At 39.3% G+C, this 24,883-nt stretch overlaps 1 long non-coding RNA gene across 1 annotated transcript in view; it reads left to right on the forward strand.

Annotated features, from left to right (window-relative positions):
- Nucleotides 1–24,883, forward strand: part of LOC129506547 (uncharacterized) — a 65,509-nt gene that overhangs the window by 16,885 nt on the left and 23,741 nt on the right. Inside the window, exon 2 of the long non-coding RNA XR_008663841.1 lies at nt 19,663–19,799. This is a non-coding gene — a long non-coding RNA (uncharacterized LOC129506547). The remainder of the gene's footprint in view (nt 1–19,662; nt 19,800–24,883) is intronic.

Raw genomic sequence — 24,883 nt, forward strand, 5'->3', positions numbered from 1 at the left:
ACTTTAGGATAATTTTAGGTAACTAAAATTATTTTAAAAGATGGGGGTGCATCTTTTTTTTTAAATTTTTTATTGGTGTTCAATTTACCAACATACAGAATAACACCCAGTGCTCATCCCGTCAAGTGTCCCCCTCAGTGCCCGTCACCCATTCACCCCCCCCCACGCCTTCCTCCCCTTCCACCACCCCTAGTTCATTTCCCAGAGTTAGGAGTCTTTATGTTCTGTGTCCCTTTCTGATATTTCTCACACATTTCTTCTCCCTTCCCTTATATTCCCTTTCACTATTATTTATATTCTGGGGGGTGCATCTTAAAGGGAGTCCTCATGAGATAGGACATGGAGGGCAATATCGGGTAATTGTAGTACCATGCAGCTGGAATATAGGGTGTGAGGCAGAAAGTAGAGGGAGATAAGATCAAATGCTATGCAGAGGAGCTTAGACTGATCTTATGAAAATGGAGAGAACCACTGGAGATTTCTGAGCAGAGGGGCTTATTTATCTTTGTGTTCCATGGCATGTGGCACACTGCCTTGTCCGTGGTAGCAGTTTTTAGCATTTGTCACTTTCCTGGCACCAGAGAAGACTTTGGCCCCCAACCTGATGCCATGCTCTGTTTACAGAGGAAAAATAATGCCCATTCTCTTGCGTATAGCAGTTTTCTTGCCAGCCTCTCTGCCAAGTCATCCCAGGTCTGAGAGCAATCTTTCTCTTTTATCCAAAGCCAAATTGCTGCCTCCATGTTGTTGTTACTGCTACAGACTCTGCTAATTTCTCCTTGGTGAACAGAAGCTAGTCCAGTGGAAGAAGCTCTAGACTGGGAGATTTAAGGAACCAGTGTCCTAATTCCTGCTTTACAAGTACCTAAAGTGTAATGTTGGCCTATCTTACATCTATAAATGGAAGGGGATGTGGATAGATGATCTCCACATTCCCTTCCATAAGAATCTCTGATTTTAGGGATGCCTGAGTGGCTTAGTTGTTAAGCACCTGATTCTTGGTTTCTGCTCAGATTGTGATCTCAGGGTCATGAGATTGAGCCTTGCATCAGGCTCTGCACACAGTGGAGAATCTGCTTGAGATTCTCTCTCCTTATCCCTCTGCCTCCCCCTCTGCCTCCTGCTCTGCCCCTCCTGCTCATGCTCTCTCTCTCTCTCAAATAAATAAGTAAATCTTAAAAAACATTTTTTAAAGGAAAAAGAATCTCTGATTTTAAATGCAGGGTCAACATGCCTTCAGCCGGGCCAGATGATAACTATATCTACAAAGTTCTGCTTTACCATATGGCAGAAAAATTTTCTGTGGTTATAATATGTTTTATTCTCCTGTACTTTGCTTCATATCTCCATCCTCCAACAACTCTTTGCCTATTCTAGAAACGTTGCTAGGATGTTTGCACCTATGCCTCTGGAAAGTTTTGTATCGCTAAGCCAGAAGCAAAAGTTGCTAAAGAAAACCCTCTCTGCCAGTCTTCTTTGAAAGTCTAAATGCACTAGGCTATTTGTCCTAAATAGGGTCCAGTGAGAAAGGAGCACTTTTCAGGAACAGAGGCAAGAATGGCAAGATTGAGAACTTCTTTCTTAGGATTACCATAACCTTGATTTTCCTAGGGAGAACATTTTTGAGAATGAAAGGTAACATTACTCATTAATAATTATACTGGCAGCACGGCATAAACCCGGATGGTCCTCGGCAGACTGTATGGTGTTGTCACCCTATACCAGCATTAAATCCAAGAAGAATCATGGCATCATGACTCACTGTCCTATAGACATCACTAATCAATCCTCATATTCTTTCCACCAAGTCCAGATGAGCTTAGAAATGTCTCAACATATTATTCCTGACACTACTAATCCATCAGTTTTGGCCCTGGAGTTGAAATCTTTTTATTACACCTAACCTTGTAATAAAAACAGACATAAATCATGATCCTCTGCCCAGATCCCCTCTGGAACCTGATAAACCCATCCCCCAGCCACTGATGTCACTGTCTGCTAATAGCCGACAGCTGGTGCTCTCACCAAGCATTGACCACAGCTGAGGGAAACTGCCTTGCCCAAGGTCCTAGCCTTCTCCAAGTGCACCAGAGACCAATGACTAGCTGATGCAGGGTAACAAAAGAGAGACCCGGGCCCCTGCCCCGCAACCTTGCTTCAGTTTGAGTCAAGGGTAAAAGACCATCCCCAGGGCAGCCAGGGTGGCTCAGCGGTTTGGCACTGCCTTCGGCCCAGGGCGTGATCCTGGAGACCCTGGATTGAGTCCCACGTCGGGCTCCCTGCGTGGAGCCTGCTTCTCCCTCTGCCTGTCTCTCTGCTCCTCTCTCTCTCTCTCTCTCTCTCTCTCTCTCTCTCTCTGTGTGTATCTCTCATGAATAAATAAATAAAAAATCTTAAAAAAAAAGAGAGGTACAGAGAGAGAGAGAGAGAGAGAGAGAGGAGCAGAGAGACAGGCAGAGGGAGAAGCAGGCTCCACGCAGGGAGCCCGACGTGGGACTCAATCCAGGGTCTCCAGGATCACGCCCTGGGCCGAAGGCAGTGCCAAACCGCTGAGCCACCCTGGCTGCCCATCTCTCTGTATCTCTATGAATAAATAAATAAGTAAATAAGTAAATAAGTAAATAAATAAATAAATAAATCTTAAAAAAAAAAAAAAAAGAAGAAGAAGAAGACCATCCCAGATCCAGAGCTTTCCACACAATCAGCTGAGGCTGATAGTTCAGTTTGTCTTTCTGCCTAATCTTGACTTCCTCTCTTCCAGAGAGATGTATCTCCTGAGAGTCTCCCTCAATCAACCTTCTGCACACAACTCCATTCCAAGGTCTGTTTCTAGGGATTCCCATCTGAGGAATCAGACTATCTCTGTGCTGTTAGTAAGAAGTAAGCCCAGGGACGCCTGGGTGGCTCAGCAGTTGAGCACCTGCCCCTGGCTCAGGGCGTGATCTTCCATCTCAGGATCGAGCCCCACATCAGGCTCCCCACCCGGAGCCTGCTTGTCCCTCTGCCTACATCTCTGCCCTTTTCTCTCTGTGTCTTTCATTAATAAATAAATAAATTCTTAAAAAAAAAAGTAAGCCCCAAAGTTAACTTCCTAATTTGTATCTTAGTAAAATGGATCAATTAGCATGTATTTCTTGTTCCCATATTTAATTGACCTTAATTTAAAAGCTACCCTTGAAAATACATGCCCCTTCACTCTTTGCAATCAGAAAAGTGGAAGTCCTCTCCTTCTCTGGTCTCTAGTGGAGGAGACAGGGTTGCTATGTATTTCCATTACAGTGAAGTGGAACAACACTTTTAGGGAGAGAGGAGGCCTAGGGTTTAGTACTGGCTTTACCAATGACTCACTATGATGTGGGAAAATCATTTCCTCGCTCTAGGTGGGTCTAAATCTACTTGTCTATAAAAGGCTTATCAGAAAAGTTATAAAAAACTTAGAAATGAAACCAAAAAGTGAGTCGTGCCTTCTTTCAATGTTATGTAGGCACAAAGACCATCCAGAGATTGTCTAGAGTAATTATTTAATTTTTCTCACCATTTGCTATTAGTTGAAGATCCCAGATTTAATAAAATTTCTTATTACCTGGTAGAGGTTTGCATAGTAGATATGCAAATAATTTCTATTCATGGAACTACAAAGATTTATAGCTCAATTTTTGTGTAACTCAGTAAACTTACCCTAATATTGCAATAGTATTTACCTGGCTTTTTAAATGTTCTTTGAATCAGTCATAACATCTTAATGGTTTCTCTGCCAATTCATGAGTTAAATAGACTCTTTATCATGTGGTTCATTTATATTTGCCCAAAAGTCATGATTTTACCTTTTAAAAACTATACTTCATCAGGCTTGATCTACTACTCCATCTTGCTGAAAGAAAACGAATTTACATGGGGCATCTGAGTGGCTCAGTGGGTTAAGCATCTGACTCTTGATCTCAGCTCAGGTCTCAACCTCAGGGTTGTGGGAATAAACCCTGCACTGATATATAAAAATATATATATAAAAAAACATAATCCATAAACCCATTTTGAAATTAGGGGATCTCATAGTATCTATACAAAGACATCCATGACTTTCTTTTTTTTTAACTTTTTTTTAATAAATTTATTTTTTATTGGTGTTCAATTTACCAACATACAGAATAACACCCAGTGCTCATCCCGTCAAGTGTCCCCCTCAGTGCCCATCACCCATTCACACCCCCCCCCCGCCTTCCTCCCCTTCCATCACCCCTAGTTCGTTTCCCAGAGTTAGGAGTCTTTATGTTCTGTCTCCCTTTCTGATATTTCCCACACATTTCTCCCTTCCCTTATATTCCCTTTCACTATTATTTATATTCCCCAAATGAATGAGAACATACACTGTCCTTCTCCGATTGACTTACTTCACTCAGCATAATACCCTCCAGTTCCATCCACGTTGAAGCAAATGGTGGGTATTTGTCGTTTCTAATGGCTGAGTAATATTTCATGTATACATAAACCACATCTTCTTTATCCATTCATCTTTCGATGGACACCGAGGCTCCTTCCACAGTTTGGCTATTGTGGACATGGCTGCTAGAAACATCGGGGTGCAGGTGCATGACTCCTTTCTATAGAAATCATCTGGACTGTGTTACCCTTAGGAGAGTACTCAGCAATACCAGAGTCTCCTGAACCACCATCCTTGACTACTGTGTGGCTGGGATGGAGGGCAGCACAGCCAAGACTTAGTGAGAAGGGACTTTCCCAAGGTTTCCAGGTCTGAAAGGTATACAAGCTACATATCATCAGAGCTAGGATTTAAACCCAGGCCTAACACTATAGAATGCCCCAACTCCCACTCCTCATGCTTTCATGCATGGCTCATCTGCCTATAATTCCAATGTATATCACATATGCCTGGCACCTAGAAGGAAATCAATGTATATCCCAAGCAATTAAAATTTTTTAACTATTCCTAGTACCGGGATCCCTGGGTGGCTCAGTGGTTGAGCGTCTGCCTTTGGCGCAGGACGTGATCCTGGAGTACCAGGTATCGAGTCCTGCATCGGACTCCCTGCATGGAGCCTGCTTCTCCTTCTGCCTGTGTCTCTGCCTCTCTCTGTGTGTATGTCTCTCATGAATAAATAAATAAAATCTTTAAAAAAAAATTCCTAGTACCTAGAACTTGGCTATTTCCAAAGAACCAAATCTATTGATGAGCCTCACTTCAGAGCACTAGAAAGGACAGACACTCAGGAGCCAGACAGGCCTACGTTCCATCTCCTCATTGACGGTTAGTGGCTAATTAGCAGTGTAACCTTGAATCAGAAATGAAATCCCGTGAGCCTTAGTTCCTCCTCTGCTACATGTAAATAATCCTCATGAGCTTCTTATGAGGATTAAAGTAAAAAAAAGAATGTGAAAGTTCTTAGCACAAGACCTAGCCCAAAGGTGCCCCCACCCACAATGGTCTTTTGGCCTTTCCTTCCCCTCTCAGAAGACCCTGGAAGGCTTTGAGGCCTCAGCTCTGCTCCTGCTTCTACCAGCCCCCACTCCAGGCACACAGTGATCAAGGGATGGGAAAATCCCTCTGTTCAAACAGGTGTCACTGTTCTAAACCTACAGTCTCATTTCCTGATCGTGTCTTAATCTGCTCGTCGGTGGTGAAAGTTGATTTCTTGCACATTCTTATATCAGTGGGAATTTCTGCCCTTGGCTGACAGGCATTATGGGCTGGCTTTGACATACAGCCCTACAGGGCCTGAACAGCCCCTATTCTTTCCCAGTCCTGAAAGGGAGCTTTGTGCCAAGGATTCATTAAACTGCACTGCACAGCCCCTTCATAAATGGGGCTCAATAATGAACAGTCGATTTAACTGGAAAAGCTGCTGGAGCTGTTAAATTAAAGGGAAATAAAGTGCATTTTAGACTCAGTCTGCCAGAAGAAATGGTGACCTAAAAGGAAAATCTTCATTTTTATTGAATTGAAGTTTTTAAAAAGTTTAAAATGTCCAGGAAGCTTCCTTGTGATAGGCAATGAGACATAAAAGCTCAGAATGTAGGCTTGAGATAGTGGTGCTTTTCATTCACCATCCCACAGTTAGTCTTGGGCTCTTAAATGGTGCAAAGGAATGATCTCATTTTGAGAAGGAAATATGGGGAGACTCTGCAATATGCCACAAGAAGTGCTGTTTGTTTGTTTGTTTGTTGTTAAAAGTTTAAAATTATTTTTAGACCAGGACTTCTCATTCATTCTTCACATATTCAAAGGACCAAGAACCCATTCTTTTCAGTTTTTCTGTTCTTTTTCAGAGATGAGAAATTTCTCTGGGAGAAACCCAATCGTTTCTGCTGAGAGTTATATATTTGATTTAAGTTTTGTGCTCTGACATCTGACTCAGTAGTCTCTCTTTTAGGTCTGAGATTTTCAGAAGTACGTCTAAGGGCACCAAAGAACTTTCTCTTCAACTTATTTTTCTGAGTTATATAACTTCCTGGCATGGTGAGAGAGAAAATCTACTAACATATGCTGGAATGTTATAGTTTCCCATAACTCTCAGGTGCAAGAAGCAAAAGCCACTGTGCTTTGGCAGATAGAATAACCACATAGTGATCTTTTTTCCACTAAGCTGCTGTGAGCTGGGACTTCTTCACATGCTTCCTATCCTTCGTGTTTTCAAATCTTTATATAGAATCTGCTCCTGGGTATGTTATAGGCTTTACTACCCTAGTCAAGGCCTTTTCTGGTTTTCATCATTAAGTATCATTTGACCGTCAAAAACAAGAGTCACTCGTCACAGGGAATTTAAAGAGAAATCTGAAAGGCAATGTGAAATAAATAAAGGCCCACTTCCACCCTTATTGTTCAGGGTCACTGGAATCCAAACACAGATTTTCAGTTGCAAAGCTGTATAGAAAAGGCAAAACTTCCTTTTTAAGGAGTTATATGCTCTCTTTCTGAAACCTACTCTTTCATTTGAATTCTAAGCCATCGATTTAATTTTTTAGGATTCCGCATTAAGCAATTCAAAGCCACCTTGAGAATATCCTGAAGTTGAAAAAAAATAAATCTGTGCATATATTCATTTTAAATAGTAACTGTGGTGACTAGGTAAATAGTATTGTTTTACTCTTTGTTCATCTACCACTAATGAGTCACAGTCAACTAATATAAATCATGGGCTCTCCACACCATGAAATTCTAGCTTCATAATAAAACTGCTGCCTATTTTAACAAATTCTAGGATGGACCTTGTCTATTGTGAGCCCTGATGGTTATTAGAGTCTACAACTGCAGCAGAATAAACGAAGTTTCATTCACCTTCCATTAAAGATTGCCAGACACCAAAATGGCTATGCCATTCTGTGTGGATTGTGTGGCCCGATTACATTTTGACATTAAACAATGGAGCAAATATTCATTAGAAAACACATATTATACCAGTCCAACTTTTTTTACATATGGCATCAGAAATTCAAACACACTCTCCCAGTCATAACTTATTCCTATATAAGTAATTACTAAACTATTCAAAAGATATTTAGCTTAAAGATAGACATAAAGGAATTTTCTGAATCTGCACAGATTTGACTACAGCCACACTACAAGTGAAGGAGAATGTTGATATGTTACAGCTTATCAAAAGGAAAATGATGGGAAAGCAGTGGTGGTCAAAATCAAAGCACAGGAGCAAGTATACTTCTATAGGATTCAGAACATTTATTAATTCTTCTATTCATTTTAATAAATTTAATTTATTAAATTTAATAAAATTTAATTTATTAATTTAATAAAATCTTATGTGCCTTTCTTTCCTATGTGCATCATTTTTCTAAGGAAAGAAAAGAGTTATCCTCAGTGCCTAACAGAAAGTATGATAGGTAGAGGTTTAGTAACTATTTGACAAGGGAATAAAAGAAAGAGAAGAAGGGAAAGGAAGATAAGGAAAGAGAAAAGAGGGAATGTGAGACAAGGAAAGGAGGATGTTAGACCAGGGAAAATTAGAAACAACATGATAGCTTTCTTCACGTACTTAAGATATATTATTTGAGAAAAAGATTCGATTTATTGTTCTAGAAACCAAATAATTTCACCAAGAGCTACAAATAGAAAGCTAAGAGATTTCTGGGTCCTAGCTGTAAGGAGATGCTACCCCATTCAAACAAGTAAAAAGCTGAAAAATCAACAACTCTTTTTAGATCTATAAGAGAAATAAGGTCACAGAGCAGACTACTACCCCCAAAATTGGAAAGACAGGCAAATACAGAAAATCACACAGGAGAAGAAACATATAGAGGACCAGTGCTGGGGTAAAAAAACAAAAACAAAACAAAACAAAACAAAAAAAACCCCTGAATTATAGTTGCAAAACACTGGGGGTTCAGTGTAGAAAATCCTGAGAGATAAAATTTGGGGGGACCCTGTCATCATGGCATTCCCCCAAATTTTGTAAGTTTCAGCTCCTGGAGCTCTAACAGTTCTCACAGTAAATAATGGAGGAAAAAAGTAATCTTGTACTTCCTGCAGGGGTAGGAGAAAAGAAACCATCGTGAAATATGCCAGACCATTCTATTCTGAACAAGGTCTGCCCTCAGGACAAACTAACCAGAGCCTGAACTACCTGGAGAAAGGGAAATACCCAACTCCAGCTCATACTAGCCATCCTGTCCCACCTGAGGGGAGGGGGAAAAACCTGAAAAGCACTTGTGAAGTGCATGGTCCACAAAAAAGCTGAGCCCTAATCATCGATCTACTGAAGTCCTATTTAGTTCATTTTACCCAGTACATAATGTTCAACTATCAAGAGAAATTACAAGGCATACCAAAAGGCAAAAACATGGTTTGAAGAGGCAGAGTAAGCACACGTGTTTATATAGCAGGGATATTGGAATTATTAGACCAGGAATTTAACTATGATTAATATGCTAATAGATCTAACAAATAAAGTAGACGGCATGCAAAAACAGATGGATGATGTAAGCAAAGAGATGGAAATTCTAAGAACCAGAAAAAAAAAATGCTAGAGATCCAGAAATAAAGCATGCTTTTGATGGGCTTATTAGTAGACTGGGCAGGTCAGGGGAAGAATCTCTAAGCTTGAGAATATCTCACTAGAAACAACCAAAACTAAGAGACAAAGAGAAAAAAGACTGGGGAAAAAAACAGAACAGAATATCTAAGAACTATGGGACAATTACCAAAGGTATAACATAAGTATGGGAAATACCAGAAGGAGAAGAAAAAGGAACAGAAGAAATGTTTGAAACAATATTGACTGAAAATTTCTCCCAAAGTAATGTTAGACACTAAATCATAGATCCAGGAAGATCAGAGAACAGCAAGCAGGATAAATGCCAAAACAAACAAACTAAAAATTCACTTCAGGATATCATTTTCAAACTACAGAAAATCAAAGATAAAGAAAAAACCTCACAAGAAGACGGGGGGGGGGGGGAAGAAGACCTTACTTAAAGCGGAGCAAAGATAAAAATATATCCAACTTCTCACAAACCATACTAGTAAGAAGATGGTAGAGGGAAATATTTAAAGTGTTTAAGAAAAAAACACCAATCTAAAATTCCATGCCCTATAAACTTATCTTTCAAGTAAGGAAGAAATAAAGACTTCTCCATACAAACATTGAGGAAATTTGTTGCCAGTAGACCTACCCTGCAAAAAATGTTAAAAGAAGTTTTTTAGAAAAAAGAAAATAACATAGATCAGAAACTTGGATCTGCATAAAGGAAGAGCATAGGAGAAGAAATAAGTAAAGGCAAAAAAGAAAAATTTTTCTTTTTCTTTTCATTTAAAAATGTTTATTTTTCTGATTCTTAACTGATCCAAGGAACAACAGTTTGTTCAAAATAACAATAGCAATAATGTATTTGATTATGTATGCTATGTATATGTATATATGTATGTGCATGCATATATATATACACACAAAAATATATAAATGCATATATATATGCTTATGTATAAATGAAGTGAATGACAGCAATGATAAAAGAGACAGGAAGGAGAAGTTAGGATTAGTTTGATTATAAGGCATTTCACTTATGCATAAAGCAGTATTTTGTTTTATTTTGTTTTTTGTTTTAATTTTTTAAAGATTTTATTTATCCATTCATGAGAGACACAGAGAGAGAGGTAGGTTCCCCATGGGGAGCCAGACATGGGACTCGATCCCAGAACCTCGGGATCATGCCCTGAACCAAAGGCAGACGCCCAACCCTGAGACACCCAGGTGCCCCAGTATATTGTTACTTGAAAGCAGACTTGAATTAATTATAATTGTATATTGCAAACTCTAGAGCAACCACTAAAAAGAGTTGAAAAAATTATAACTGGGATCCCTGGGTGGCGCAGCGGTTTGGCGCCTGCCTTTGGCCCGGGCGCGATCCTGGAGACCCGGGGTTGAATCCCACGTCAGGCTCCCTGCATGGAGCTTGCTTCTCCCTCTGCCTGTGTCTCTGCCTCTCTGTCTCTCTCTGTGTGACTATCATGAATAAATAAATAAAATCTTTAAAAAAATAAATAAAAATATTTAAAAAAAATTATAACTGATGAGCTAAGAAAAGAGAGAAAATGGAATCATATGAAATACTCAGTTAAAACCACAAAAAGGCAGAAAAGGAGTGGGACACACACACACAAAAAAAGGAACAAAGACTAAGAGCAACAAATAGTAAACAGCAATAAATATGGTGGTAGATAAGCCAACTGTATCAATAATCACTTTGAATGACAATAGTCTAAATGCATCAGTTTAAAGACAGAGGTTTTCAGAGTGGATTAAAAAACAAGACCCAACTATGTTATGTCTACAGGAAGCCCACTTTAAATATAAAGCACATATAGATTAAAAATAAGTGAATGAGGCTTTTTCATGAAGATGGCACTTAAGGTGAAGAAGGAAGCCCCTGCCTCTCCCAAAGCTGAAGCCAAAGCAAAGATTTTGAAGCCCAAGAAAGTGGTGTTTAAAGGCATACACAGTCACAAGAAGAAGAAGAAGAAGAAGAAGAAGAAGAAGAAGCAGCTCTGCATGTCACCTACATTCTGATGGCACAAGATACTGTCTCCAAAGGCGGCCCAAATACCCTTAGAAGACCATCCTTAGGAGAAACAAGCTTGATCACTATCCATCATCAAGTTCCCCTGACTATCCAGTCATCCATGAAGAAAATAGAAGACAACCACACACTTGTGTTCATTGTGGATGTCAAGGCCAACAAGCACCAGATTAAACAGGTTGTGAAGACGCATTATGAGAGTGACATGGCCAAGGTCAACACTTTGATCAGGCTCAATAGAGGGAAGAAGGAATATGTTCAACTGGCTCCCGATTATGATGCTTTGGATGGTGCCAACCAAACTGTGATCATCGAAACTGGTTAAATCTAAATATAAATTCTTTCATCATAAGAAAAAGTGAATGGACAGAGAAACATATACCATGTTAACACTAATTTTAAAAAACAATGGAATTAGCTATATAATTTCACATAGAGCAGACTGACAGGAAAATTATGAGAGATAAACAGGGATATTATATTATGATAAAGAGGTTAATACTCCAAGAATGCATAACAGTCTTTAAACATATGCACCTAACAACAGAGTGTCAAAATACACGAAGCAAAAAGTGATGGAAATGCAAGGAGAGTGGAACAATTCTTTACTAAGTTTGAGACTTCAATACCCCAGATCCAGTAGGCAGAAAACCAGTAAAGACATAGTTAAACTCAACACCATCAATCAGTTGAATATAATAGACATCTATAGACGACTTCATCCAACAACAGCAGAATGTGCATTCTTCTCAAGACAGCTTGCTTCTTGACAGGAAAAGGGATGAAAGAAGATGGAAGCAGGAGGAAAAAGGGAGTAGAACAGTAGAGATTAAGGTAAAGGAATTATGGTCATTAAAAGGTTTGAGGCCTGTTTGCCAGAATTCAGAGGTGGAAAGTGTTCTTCCTAGGCATTTGCCTTCCATTTAATCTGTGACCTTTACATCAATGATCTTTAAATGAGAATGTATATACATCTGAGGATATTAAAAAGACTCTTTAAAATACTTGGATGAGATAGTGGTAACAAAATGAGTGTCCATACCCTCAAATTTCATATGTACTCTTCCTTAAAAGTGATTGGGGGAAAAAAAAGTGATTGGAGAGGCTTATTTCCCATCTTGTTTCTCACAGCTGTCTTTATTTTAAAAAGAAAAGGGAAAGTCACAGCCATTCCTTCCTCTCCCATTCCTTTTTTCTTTTCCTTTCTTGCCCTACCTTTCTCTTCCTGAATAATTAGTCCTAAAGCATGTGGGAAAGGCAAAACAGAGGAAACATCTGGCTGTGGGAGGGTGAGGTGTAGAAGAACTGAAATGGTCCACTGTAAGGTGTCAGAGCCCAAGCAGTGAAGAGATATTATGTGTCAGCCTGATGTGTGGAAGGAGTCCATGGAAGGGAGCTCCCTGTTGAGTGTCAGAGCCAGAGCAAGTGAGGAATGGGGTATGACATCTCAGAGCCCAAACCAGGGAACAAGGCATCCATGTGGAGGAAAGGCCTAGCACAGAATATTGGAGAGGGTTGAGGAGGGCATTCTTATACTGCAAGGGGCAAAGACAGGGATGAGAAATTGGTTTTCTATAGGGGGATTGAGCAAAAATTAAATATATTAAAGATCAAGGGCCAGGATTCTCACTTTCAGAGAAGAGGGTTATAAATATTCAAAGGGCAGAGGGGAAATGTAAAATAAGCCCTATGGTATTGGATTAGAACTAGAGGCTTTGATGGGAACTTATGGATTTCAATATACATAGATAAATGTAGAAATAAATGTAGATATAAATGTGTGTTCCTAGTCCTGTCTATGGGCAGGACCTGGGAGCAGCAATAGTCCAATAGCAATAGACATACTTTCACTCAGACCTTGACTCCTTGGACAAATAGCTGATTCTAGTACTGAGGAGGCAAAGTACAAGATGAGCCAGGAGTATTTCTTTGTGCCAGTAAGGAAATGCTCAAAGAATAATGGAGATCTGTCAAAAGGACTCAGAATGTACCTCACTGGAAGAGCCTAGATTACATTCAGAATTCTAGTAACAAGTGAGTTTGTGAAATGAAGTTTTTACCTTTCCAAAATCTTCAATATAGGAAGAGATTGAGAACATAGAAGAGGGAGAAACTATTGCTAACTGCCAATAGACAATATATAATTCATTCCACCCCTTTGCTGGCGTAATATTGATACACACGTTTCTGCTACATTTAAATTTCCAATCAACAAAATAGCAACTATAATATAATATATAATATATCTACCCCTCATATAAATGAAAATGCACTTACCCTCTCTCCAAAAAAAGGGCTTACACCCACTGCCCCATCACTCTCAGTATTCACCTATTGGTGATGTTCTTTTCTCTTCCACCTTCTTGATATCCTATAATCTAATGAACCAGATTAGAAAATTAAGCACCACCAATATACCTTATAAGAATAGTAAGGGAAAAGAAGAGTGGAATAAAGGAAATCGGCTAATAAATACAAGTAGATTCATGACAAAGCAAGAAAATATGCATAACTACCACAATTCTCATTTCTCTGAGTGGCCACAAGGTGATAATTGGTATTTATAATGGCCTTCCACTATGTTTCATGATTCTTTTGCCTCAGTTAGCACTTCACCTAGTCATGTTATTTATTTGGTAAGGTAATCCAAATCTTCATTTGTAAAAGGTCTGAGCCTTAATGGTTATCTGTGGCTTGGTGTGATCTTCCATTTGGCTTTACAACTAGGTTCTTGGTTTTTTGGTGTGAACTTCCATTTACCTTTACTACTAGGTTCTTAATACTAGAAAACACCTCTCCCCATTGGATGTTTTTTTTTTTTAAGATTTTATTTATTTATTCATGATAGTCACACAGAGAGAGACAGAGAGGCAGAGACACAGGCAGAGGGAGAAGCAGGCTCCATGCAGGGAGCCTGACGTGGCATTCAACCCCGGGTCTCCAGGATCGTGCCCCGGGCCAAAGGCAGGCGCCAAACCGCTGCGCCACCCAGGGATCCCCCCCATTGGATGTTTTTTACATCAGTCAGGGCCCTATCATGAAAAAATAAACCACCCTAGGAAATTTTAACATAGGAATTTAATATAAAGCGTTGCTTATACTGATGTTAGAAGACTGAATGAAAGAGCCAAATGGACATGTGAGGGAAGCCAAGTAACCTAAGGAAGCAGCAGGCCACACTTGGGACTGAAAAAAACAAAGGGAAGAGATAGGATTACCAGAATTTGGAGATGTGGAGGAGTGGCCTTCACATAGCCAGTGCTCAAACTAAGAGGACATGGTACAGCTGGTAACAGGAAAGCCATATGGGATGCCTGGGTGGCTCAGCAGTTTAGCGCCTGCCTTCGGGGCCCAGGGCATGATCCTGGAGTCCCAGGATCAAGTCCCACATCAGGCTACCTGTATGGAGTCTGCTTTCTCCCTCTGCCTCTCTCTCTCTCTTTCTCTCTCTCTCTCTCTGTCTCTCATGAATAAATAAATAAAATCTTAAAAAAAAAAAAAAAAAGGAAAGCCATAAGGAGCTGTTCCCTGATCTGGGAAGGACACTTACAGGAGCTAAAAGCAGGAAGGAAGTCCTATACCCTCTCCTCTCTTTCCCATTTCCCGCCAGTGTCTCCCATTGGCACCACCTAACTGGCAAAAGCAGATAGCAAGGACATCTAGGAACAGTAGTTTGTAGAGTCCTAGCCCCAACATCTCAGAACAGAATATAGAATAGCGGGCTTAGGTCTATGAGACAAGAGAGAAGTAAAAAGAGGTGCACAATATATCTCTCAGCCTATTCAGTATCCAATCACGCCCCTTTGCCCATAACTAAACTTCCATACAACAGTAACAGCTTCATGCTGCCTCCTAATGAGATGCAGCTAACATTTATACAGAGGAAGACAATGTCACCCAAAAAGGAGAGACAGAGCCCAACAGCCACCATATCCATCTCTGGATGAAGTTAAGTTTTGTTTTAGTTGGTCAAATTCCACCCACATATTTTGTAACCTGAGTATCAAATTGTAAGGTTTATCCCAATGAACAATTCCTATGTAAGATAATGGAGAAAAAGAGTAAGGAAAATAGTTAATATATACTAAAATACACATAAAAGCAATGAATAGAATAATATCTGCTATAGTTCCCATTTCTGTAAATGATATCAATGCCATAGTTGAGTTTTACACTTTCTTATTCCACTGACTTGTCTCCTTCAGCTATCACTTCAATTGATCAAGGTTCACAAGCTTGTGAAATGACCCCAAATACTCATTTTTAAAGTATCTGAAGCTTTAGCACTCCCAGCTTTATTGGTCACTATAGTGTACATAGAAAATACCCTGGTTTCCAGACAGTTCTCTTCTCCCCATTGTGCAACAACAACCCAATTTTCTCTTGGAAATTAGAACCAATCACTTTAGCCACAGTAGTCACATCCTTCTTTGTATGCTAGACCAGTGACACGAGGAGCCCAGCATTGCCAGTTTAGTTCCATCGAATTGAAAGTTGATACTGTCAACTGGCAGATACTTTAAAAATGAGTATTTGGGGGTCATTTCACCAAGCTTGTGAAATAGAGCCTGCTTCTCCCTCTGTCTGTGTCTGCCTCTCTCTCTCTCTCTCTCTCTCTCTCTCTCTGTGACTATCATAAACAAATAAAAATTAAAAAAAAATAAAAATAAAATAAAATCCCAGTGATCAAATACATAAAGATGAGAAAAATATTTTGTAATTTTTTGGGTAGTACAAGGAGCAATTCCTACTTTAACTCCTTAATTTCTTATCCCGTGTAATTCTAGCTATAAGATAAACAGGATTAAAAAAAAAAGAAAAAAAAACATAAACAGGATTATATATTGGTCGCTAGATAAGCATATGTTCCACACTGTAGAATAGCATCCAACCTCTGAAAGTATTGTTTGCCAGCTGATATAACTGGATGATTCTACTGTCCTATAAAGCCAGCTGTTTCTGGATAGTAGGTAACATGATTGCACCACAAAAACAGCGAATACCATGAGCTAGAGCCCACAACTTCACCCCCTGTGCTGTCAGTAATTATTTCCTTGAATGAAGGCAATGAAATGTGAGATGCTGTGAGGGCAAATAAAGCATTCTATAAGTCCATAGGTGATGGAGTTGGCAGAAGCATTGGGAAGGAAAGCTAATCCATACCCAGAATGACTATTCTAGTGAGAAAATTTTTTCTGTCCGTAATTAAAAGGAGATTGAAATCAACTTGTTACCAGGTGGCTGGGTGGCTCTCCCACGGTATAGAGCTCATCTTTGTTGTTGGCAAGCTGGACTTCTAGCTGTGATCACAGGTAGCTCAGTCTTGGAGGAGAGGGAGGTCCCATGTTGTTGAACCCATGGCAACCACTGATCCTTTTACTGTTTTCATAGTTCTGCCTTTTCCAGAATGTCATATAGTTTGAATTAAGCAATATGTAGCTTTCTCAGATTGGCTTCTTTCACTTAGAAATATACATTTAAGGTTCATTCATGTCTTTTCATAGCTTGATAGGTTCATTTCTTTCATAACTGAATAATACTCAACAGAATAAAGGTACCAGAGTTTGTTTATCCATTCACCTATTAAAGGACAACTTAGTTATTTCCAATCTCAGGCAGTTATGAATAAAGCTTCTATAAACATCCTTGTGCAGGTTTTTGTGTAAACATAAATTTTTAACCCATTAGGGCAAATGCCCACTTGTGCAACTACTGACTCATATGGCAAGGCCTATGTTCAGCGTTGTAAGAAACCGACAGACACTCCTCCAAAATGGCTATACTATTTTGCATTCCTACCAGCAATGAATGAGAGTTCCTGTTGCTCACATCTTTGCCAACATTTGCTATTATCATTGTTTCAGATTTTAGCCATTCTAATAGGTGTGGAGAGGCATCTCATTGTTGTTTTAATTTGCAATTATTTAATAATATTTGATATTCAATGCCTTTTCTTATGCTTATTTGCCATGTGTGTATCTTCTATGAAAATATATCTGCTCAGGTATTTTGCCCATTTTTTAATTGGATGGTTTGTTTTCTTATTGTTGAGTTTTAAGAGGTTTTTTATGTATTTTCAATACAAATCTTTTATCATATATGTGTTTTACAAATATTTTATCACACTCTGTGGATTTTCTTTTGATTCTCTTAACAGTGTCTTTCACCGAAGTTCTTAATTTTAATGAAGTCCAAATTATCAATAGTTTCTTTTATAGATCGTATTTTGGTATTTTGGTATTGTATCTAAAAAATAATCACCAAATTCAAGATCAACTAAGTTTTCTCCTATGTTATCTTCTAGAAGTTGTATAGCTTTGTGTACCATGTTTAGGTCAGTGATCTGTTTTCAATTAATTTTTGTGAAAGGTGTAAGGCTTGCATTTAGATTCATATTTTTGCATGTGGGTGTCCAGTTGTTCCAGGACCATTTGTTAAAAGGACTATCCTTTCTCCATTGAATTGCTTTCCTTCTTTGTCAAAGACCAGTTGACTATATTGGTATGGATCTATTTCTGAGCTTTCTATTCTATTCCACTGATGTATTTGTCTATTCTTCTGCCAATGTCTTAATCCCTACAGCTTACTGTAAGTCTTGAAGTTAGATAGCGTCAATGCTATTTGTTCTTTTTCAGTATTGTGTTGACTCTTCTGGTTCTTTTGCCTTCACATATAAACTTAAAAATCATTTTATCAATAATATAACTCACCGAGATTTTTTTTATTGGGATTACATTGAATCTATAAATCAAGTCAGAAAGAACTGACTTCTTAATAATATTAAGTCTTCCTATCCATAGGGGCAACTGGGTGGCTCAGTGGTTGAGTGTCTGCCTTTGGCTCAGGTCATGATCCCAGGGTCCTGGGATTGAGTCCCGCATCAGGCTCCCTGCTTCTCCCTCTGCCTATGTCTTTACCTCTCTGCGTCTCTCACGAATAAATAAATAAAATATTTTTTAAAAAAGTCTTCCTGTCATGAACGTGGAATATTTTTTTATTTATTTAGATCTTTGATTTCTTTCATCAGAGATTTACAGTTTTCCTCATATAGATATTTTACATATTAGGTTTATGTTAGGTTTATAAATAAGTCTTTTGATCTTCTGGTGTTAATGTAAAGGGCATTACCTTTTTTATTTTTAAGATTTCATCTATTCATTTGAGAGAGAGCACAAGCGGGGGTGGGGGGAGGGGGAAGGAGCAGAGGGAAAGACAAGATTATGTCTTCTAATATTGGATTTGCCTAATATTTCTACATTAAACTACATTTTGTATGATTTGCCTAATATTTCTACAATTAAACTACATTTTGTATGATGTATTCATCATTTAATATGGTCATAAATTAAACCTAGTTTATTTTATTAAAGACATTTCTATCTAGTGGTAGCAGTATGAAGGCATTGCAGGGCTTCTTATTGGAAAAGAACATTGGCTTTGATCATCCTCAGTCTGATCTACAACTTCAAGGCTATCTGAGCTTCAACCACTTATTTAATTTCTCTAAAGTTTTAATACCTTCCACACAAGGATTAAGTAAGATATATGTCTCATGGCATGGCACATGGTGAGTACTCAAATACAAGTTTTTTATTGATGTTAATAATTTAAGATGATACAAATACTTTTTTATACTCCTTTTGCCAGATTTTGGTATCAAAGTATAGCAGATAAAAATCAGCAACAACAGGGATCCCTGGGTGGCGCAGCAGTTTGGCGCCTGCCTTTGGCCCAGGGCGCGATCCTGGAGACTCGGGATCGAATCCCACGTCGGGCTCCCGGTTCATGGAGCCTGCTTCTCCCTCTGCCTGTGTCTCTGCCTCTCTCTTTCTCTCTGTGTGACTGTCATAAATAAATAAATAAAACAAACCTATCTAAAATCTTAAAAAAAAAATCAGCAACAACAAAAAGCAAAAATAAAAAACCCCTATGTTTCATTATTTTCTCTAAATAATTTTAACTTCAACACCATGCTTCCCTCCAGCTTTACAGACAGAAAACTTAATCTCAGTCATCTTTGGGGATACCCCTTTGCCAGGTATTGCAAGATTCTGGGGTCTAAGAGAGCATTAAGACTTGAGGATAAATTCTCCAGTCAACAGTCATAGGTTATTCTTATTGAGACACTGTCTCACAAAATCTGCAGACCTATTCAGGCCAGAGTCTCTGTTCTTTCCAGAAGTCAGAGAAATGGACCCAAGGGATAGATTTCCCAGGTTCAAACCCTGTCTGTACTCCTTCCAAGCTGAGCCTCAGTTTCCTCATCTATAAAATGGGGAGATTGATAATACTTAACCAAAAGATTTTATGTGAGAAATAAATTACAGTATGTAACATTTTCAAAAGTTCCTGACACATAGTATATAAGTGTTAGCTATTATTATTTTTAAATTAATTATAGCATAGGAACCTTGGGCAAGGCTAGGAACTCCACCAAAGTTTCACATTTATCCCCTGTCAGGAGTGGCGAAGAGGGATTGCCAAGGAGTAGAGAAAGAGTCATTGTTTGATGTACTCACAAATCTTTATCCCCTTCTCAGTCTCCTGGAACCTCTTTTTTTTTTTTTTTTTTTGCATTGCTGCTTCTCAAAGGGTATTCTCCCTCTCTCTGCCTTTCAGGGAATATAACAAGATTCCTTCAGAAAGCTTGGACTTTTGGAAAAGAAGGGCCAGGAAAGGAAGATGTGAATATCTCCTGTTCTCTATCTTAAAATCCTGAAGCAAGAAAACACAAAGACTGGCTACCTGCTTAAAAGGTAAAAGAAAATGGGGGAAGTGTGGGAAAACAACAACAACAACAACAACAACAACTAATATCTCAACTTTCTATCCTGATCTAAGAATAAAGTTAGCTTCATAAATGACTCAGAAAAAATCCCCCTCCCCCTATTTTCCCTTCCTTTTCTTACCACTGGAAAAGTAATCATCAAAAGAAATTACCTATATCATAGATTTCACATGTTCTGGAAGCAGTTGACCCAAGGAGTTGACCCAAAACCTGTTGACCCAAGGAGTCTGGTGCAGAAATGATACCATTATCTTTTTATCAATTATTAAGGAATATGAGGAAAGGAAGAGAAGGAGAATGGAATTAACATTTTATGAGCAATGAATGGTGCCTCTTACCTTAGTAGGCCTCTGCTATACAGTTCACATCTTTATATATGACAGTGATAGTAGCAGGTAGATTTGTTATCACCTTTTTAGAATGAGAAAACAAGATCATCGAGATCACACAATTAATACATGGTAGAACTAATATTCAAATCTGATTCTGATTGACACCTAAATCAATCCTCTTTCTACTATACCTCCATTGCTTTACAACAAATTAATGACAAATAATGTGAATCTTCCTCCCAAACTTCATTGTTGCTAACTGAGGTTTCTTTTAGGTCTAGTTCTTTGAAAAACCCTAAGCTGAGGAAAAATCGACAGAAACACACATGCTTTATGAACTTCAGAACCAATTTTACTACAGAATGTAAAAGTTTCTCTTACACAAGCTGCATCCTGATTAGCCCCAGATGAAGATCTTCTCTATCATTAGGGGATGGTTTTGAAGGGTCAGTTTGGGAAGTGGAAGGCTTAGCTGAATCTTTGGGTCTTGTAAGCCTATTTATAGCAAGCTCATTTACACATTGACTTGGGACTTTTTCCCAAAAGTCCCCCAAGTTATATCCCAATAAGAAATTAAGCCTTCTTAATGGGAAAGGAATATCACCCACTTTTATTTTCATGCAAATGGTCCCAGAAGAATAAAAAGGGGGACAGCGAAAGTGATGACACTGATCTAATTATCTGCAGGCCAATATCACCAAGTTCTTGAAAGGAACCCACAGAATGGCCTGACACAGGCATAGAAAACACAGCCAGGAAACAATTGGGACCTTAGCAACAAGGCAAAAACTGGCTCCTTTGTGCATAAAGAGCTGTTTTATGAGCATTTCTTGTTACTTTCCATTAAGTCCCACTACCTCTTCCAAAGAAGGCTACAGTCTATTTTTAATCGATGCCCCATTGCCTATAATCACTGACATGTACTGTTCCAACTTCTGCTTTCTGGGCCTATTGTCCTTGCACACAGCTTCAAGCCCTGGTTTTATGGGAAATGTAATGCATAAGAATAAGACTTCAGTGGATACAAAGCCTCAGCATCCAAACTCAACCTATCTCTCATATCATCCTATAAATCTCTAAGTGAAGTCAGTATAAAATGTCCATATTTACAATATGGAAAATGAAATCCAAGGAGATGAAGCCACTTGACAAAACATCCAAAGCTAGCAAGTAGAAAGAAAGGAGCCCCGAGTCTTAAGACTATACTGCATCACGCTGCTGCTGTGTTGTTACGGTATCAACAAGAAGAAAACAGAGGTATTCTCTAAAGAGCAAATCCAATGCAATTCAGCAAACTGTTTCCTGGTTTATGCTTTAATTTCCTGAATCGAGCCTGCTTTAGCTAGGTTCCAAGGCCAACCCAACTTTGCTCAGGAGCCTCTTCTCTAAATGGAGGCTCTTCTCACCATTACCTTCCAATCTGAGGCTAACTGTTGGTCCTATATCAAATCCTAGCTGCCTTGTCCACCCCCCACATATCCCCAGCCCCGTAATTATCTAGGTATCATCATTGCCTAACCCAGTTATCCCCTGCCCTGTGTCCAGATAAAAGTCTTTGCCTCCTAACACCAGATCAAACCAAATCAGGTTCATCACAACCCCTTAGGCTCTTGGCCATCCCCCTCAGGGATCAGATTTATAGAGAGTTTACTTCCCCTGGCCCTGCCTAAATCCAACTCCACCCACTTCTCTAGGGCCTGCTGTTAAGGTCCCCTAAACTCTAGCAGAGGCAGTGTTGCATAGGCAATTATCATAGCCTTTGGAGTTAGGCATTCAGGCCTGGATTTGAATACCTTTACGTGAGCTGGGCAAGTTATTTCAGCTCTATAAACTTTATATTCTTATCTGTCTGTGGAGAATGATCCAGTGTACCTTGTGAGGAATTAGCACACAGCAAAAGTCCAAAAAAAGGCTAGATGTATCCAAGTTCATAACTTTCATTCATATTTAATCAAAATTCTTCCTACTGTTTTTAAAGAATAACTTCATATTCAAATTAAATGGTGATCAATTGTCTTGCGACTTAAAAAGAGCTAACGGTGTATAAGAATTTACCATGATTAAATGAAAGACTAAGGGCAGCCCCAGTGGCCCAGAGGTTTAGTGCCGCCTGCAGCCCAGGGTGTGATCCTGGAGACTGGGGATCGAGTCCCACGTCATTGGGCTCCCTGCATGGAGCCTGCTTCTCCCTCTGCTTGTGTCTCTGCACCCCCCCCTTCTCTCTCTCTCTGTCTCTCATGAATAAATAAATAAAAATATTTAAAATAAATAAAATAAATAAATTAAATGAATGACTAAATAATTGAATGAATCAAACCATTGAATATACCTGGTATAAACGAATCAACTCCATTAAACAAATACATATTAAATAATATCATGTCCCAGATACTATGCTGAGTTCTGGATAAATAGCAGTGAATAAGATAGACAGGATCTTTTTTCTTTTCTTTTTTTTTAAATTTTCTTTTTATTTATTTATGATAGTCATACAGTGAGAGAGAGAGAGAAAGAGACACAGGCAGAGGGAGAAACAGGCTCCATGCACCGGGAGCCCGACGTGGGACTCGATCCCGGATCTCCAGGATCACGCCCTGGGCCAAAGGCAGGCGCCAAACCGCTGCGCCACCCAGGGATCCCTCTTTTTTCCTATAGAGCCTACAGTTCAACACTTACTCTCTCCTTCCTTTGTTTTTTTTATACAAAATTTATGATAACATTGAACAAAATGTATTGGAATTATTTGCTTTGGAAGCTGCTTCCTCCATTGGCCTGTGAGTACCATGAAGGTAAAAGCTGAGTCTTTCAAATACCAAATGATTTCATTCATATGTGGAATTTAAGAAATGAAACAGATAAACATAGGGGAAGGGAGAAAAAATAAGATAAAATCAGAGAGAGAGGCAAAGCATAAGAGACTCTTAACTCTAGAAAACAAACTGAGGATCACTGGCGTGGGGGGGCTTGAGGGATGGAGTAACTGGATGATGGGCATTAAGGAGGGCACTTGATGTAATGAGCATTGGGTGGTATATGCAACTGACGAATCACTAAATTCTTGCCCTGAAACTAATAATACACTATATGTTAATTACATTGAATTTATTTTTCTTTAGTATTTTTTATTGAAGTTCAATGTGCCAACATATAACAGCCATTTATATGGCTGAATTTAAATAAAAAATTGTTTTAAAAAGCTGGGTCTTCATTACCTGCCTTAGGGCCTGGTAATAATTCACGACTTCATGTACTAGCCTAATTTCCTATTCCTAGCAGAGATTTTGCTCTCTCTTCTGGACTTTCCTTAAAGTGTGCACATTTCCGTTTCTCTTCCCTGACAAAAATTCAGGCAGGAGCCTCCCCTAGAATTTATTAGGAGTGGGAGTTTGGGCAGGGAAACATATTTGTGCCCTTTTGCAATTTATGGAATCAGACAGTGACTTTTCATTGTATACAACTTAAAGGAAAGTCCTGATGTTGTAACAGAAAAAATGAGCCCAAGATAATATGTCAACTGAAGAGAGCCAAGGGATTGATGAGAATCAAATTGGGCACCAGGGAATAAATCCGTGGTGATGCCCAAATGAATTCTGGAGACCAAGATTGCCTACTGCTCCCATGCTGCTCCTGCCATGCATTTGAGTAAGTGGCCCTGGTTAGTTCAAGGAACAGAACTATGAGGACACAGTTAACCTGTGGAGCTTCAAACTGACCCTAGGATCAAACAAAATTTGGACCGAGACTAAGTACATTTGAGAATGGGCACTCATTTCCTTGTCAGGAAAATCAGTTCTGTCTTCAGAGGCTTAGGGTTTCTTCACCTGCTTTCTGGTGCCACATGGGGGAAGAATAGGTAACAAAGATTAACAATAATTTGCTCTTACTTAGACAATGGATGGAGAATAGGAAGCCTAAATGTAATTGCCTCACCCCTGTCAGATCCTGTAGCTGGTCATCATGAACATGTGAGAGCATGTGGTGTTCAACTATTTTCCAGAGAAACACTTTGGAGTAATTGATGCCCAGTAAGTCATTTTATAAGGCAGATGGTAGCAGAGCTCCTGTGGCTGGAGTGAGCATGGGAGGTCTTGAAGGCCTACTCAGCCCCCTCCATGTCCTCGCAGTTGGTGGGAGTAGGGGAGTGGGAAGGGAGAGAGAGCTGCAGAAAGGATGAGGAGGTTGTGGTTCATAAAGAGAAACCACAGCGCTGCAGAGCATTGGGATTTCATATTCTTTCAGGGTATTATATGCCAAAACAATGGTGAATGAGAATGGTCAGGAGTGAGTAATAACTGGCTGCCGGGATCTTTGTTCACCATGGTGATTATCTTCCAGCCAATGTCAACAGGCAGCAGACAGATAAGAGACACATCAGTTCCTCTGTTCACTATTCATTGAGAGCTTTAAAAAAAAAATATGGAACTCAATTTATTCAGACATTCAAGCTATGTCTCTAGTCAGCAGGAGGGCATTTGTTCCCTATCCTTCATCTTCTCTGACTCTTCGAAACTAGAGAGGAAAAGGCACCAAACCAGCTGGTCAGAAAGGTCTGCGTTCCTGCTAGACCTTCTTTCAAAGGCTCTGGACAAAGAAGGCTGCATCCACCTATGGCCAAACATCTTGAAAGTCCCCCTCTCCCACCACACTCCAGCTTCGGGCAGCTGCTTCCCAGCTGCGGCGGATGCCACCCTCAGACTGTAGAAAGGAAAATAAACTGTTG

This window comes from Nyctereutes procyonoides, unplaced genomic scaffold, assembly GCF_905146905.1.
Source record: "Nyctereutes procyonoides isolate TBG_1078 unplaced genomic scaffold, NYPRO_anot_genome, whole genome shotgun sequence".
In the NCBI taxonomy this organism is placed as follows: Eukaryota; Metazoa; Chordata; class Mammalia; order Carnivora; family Canidae; genus Nyctereutes; species Nyctereutes procyonoides.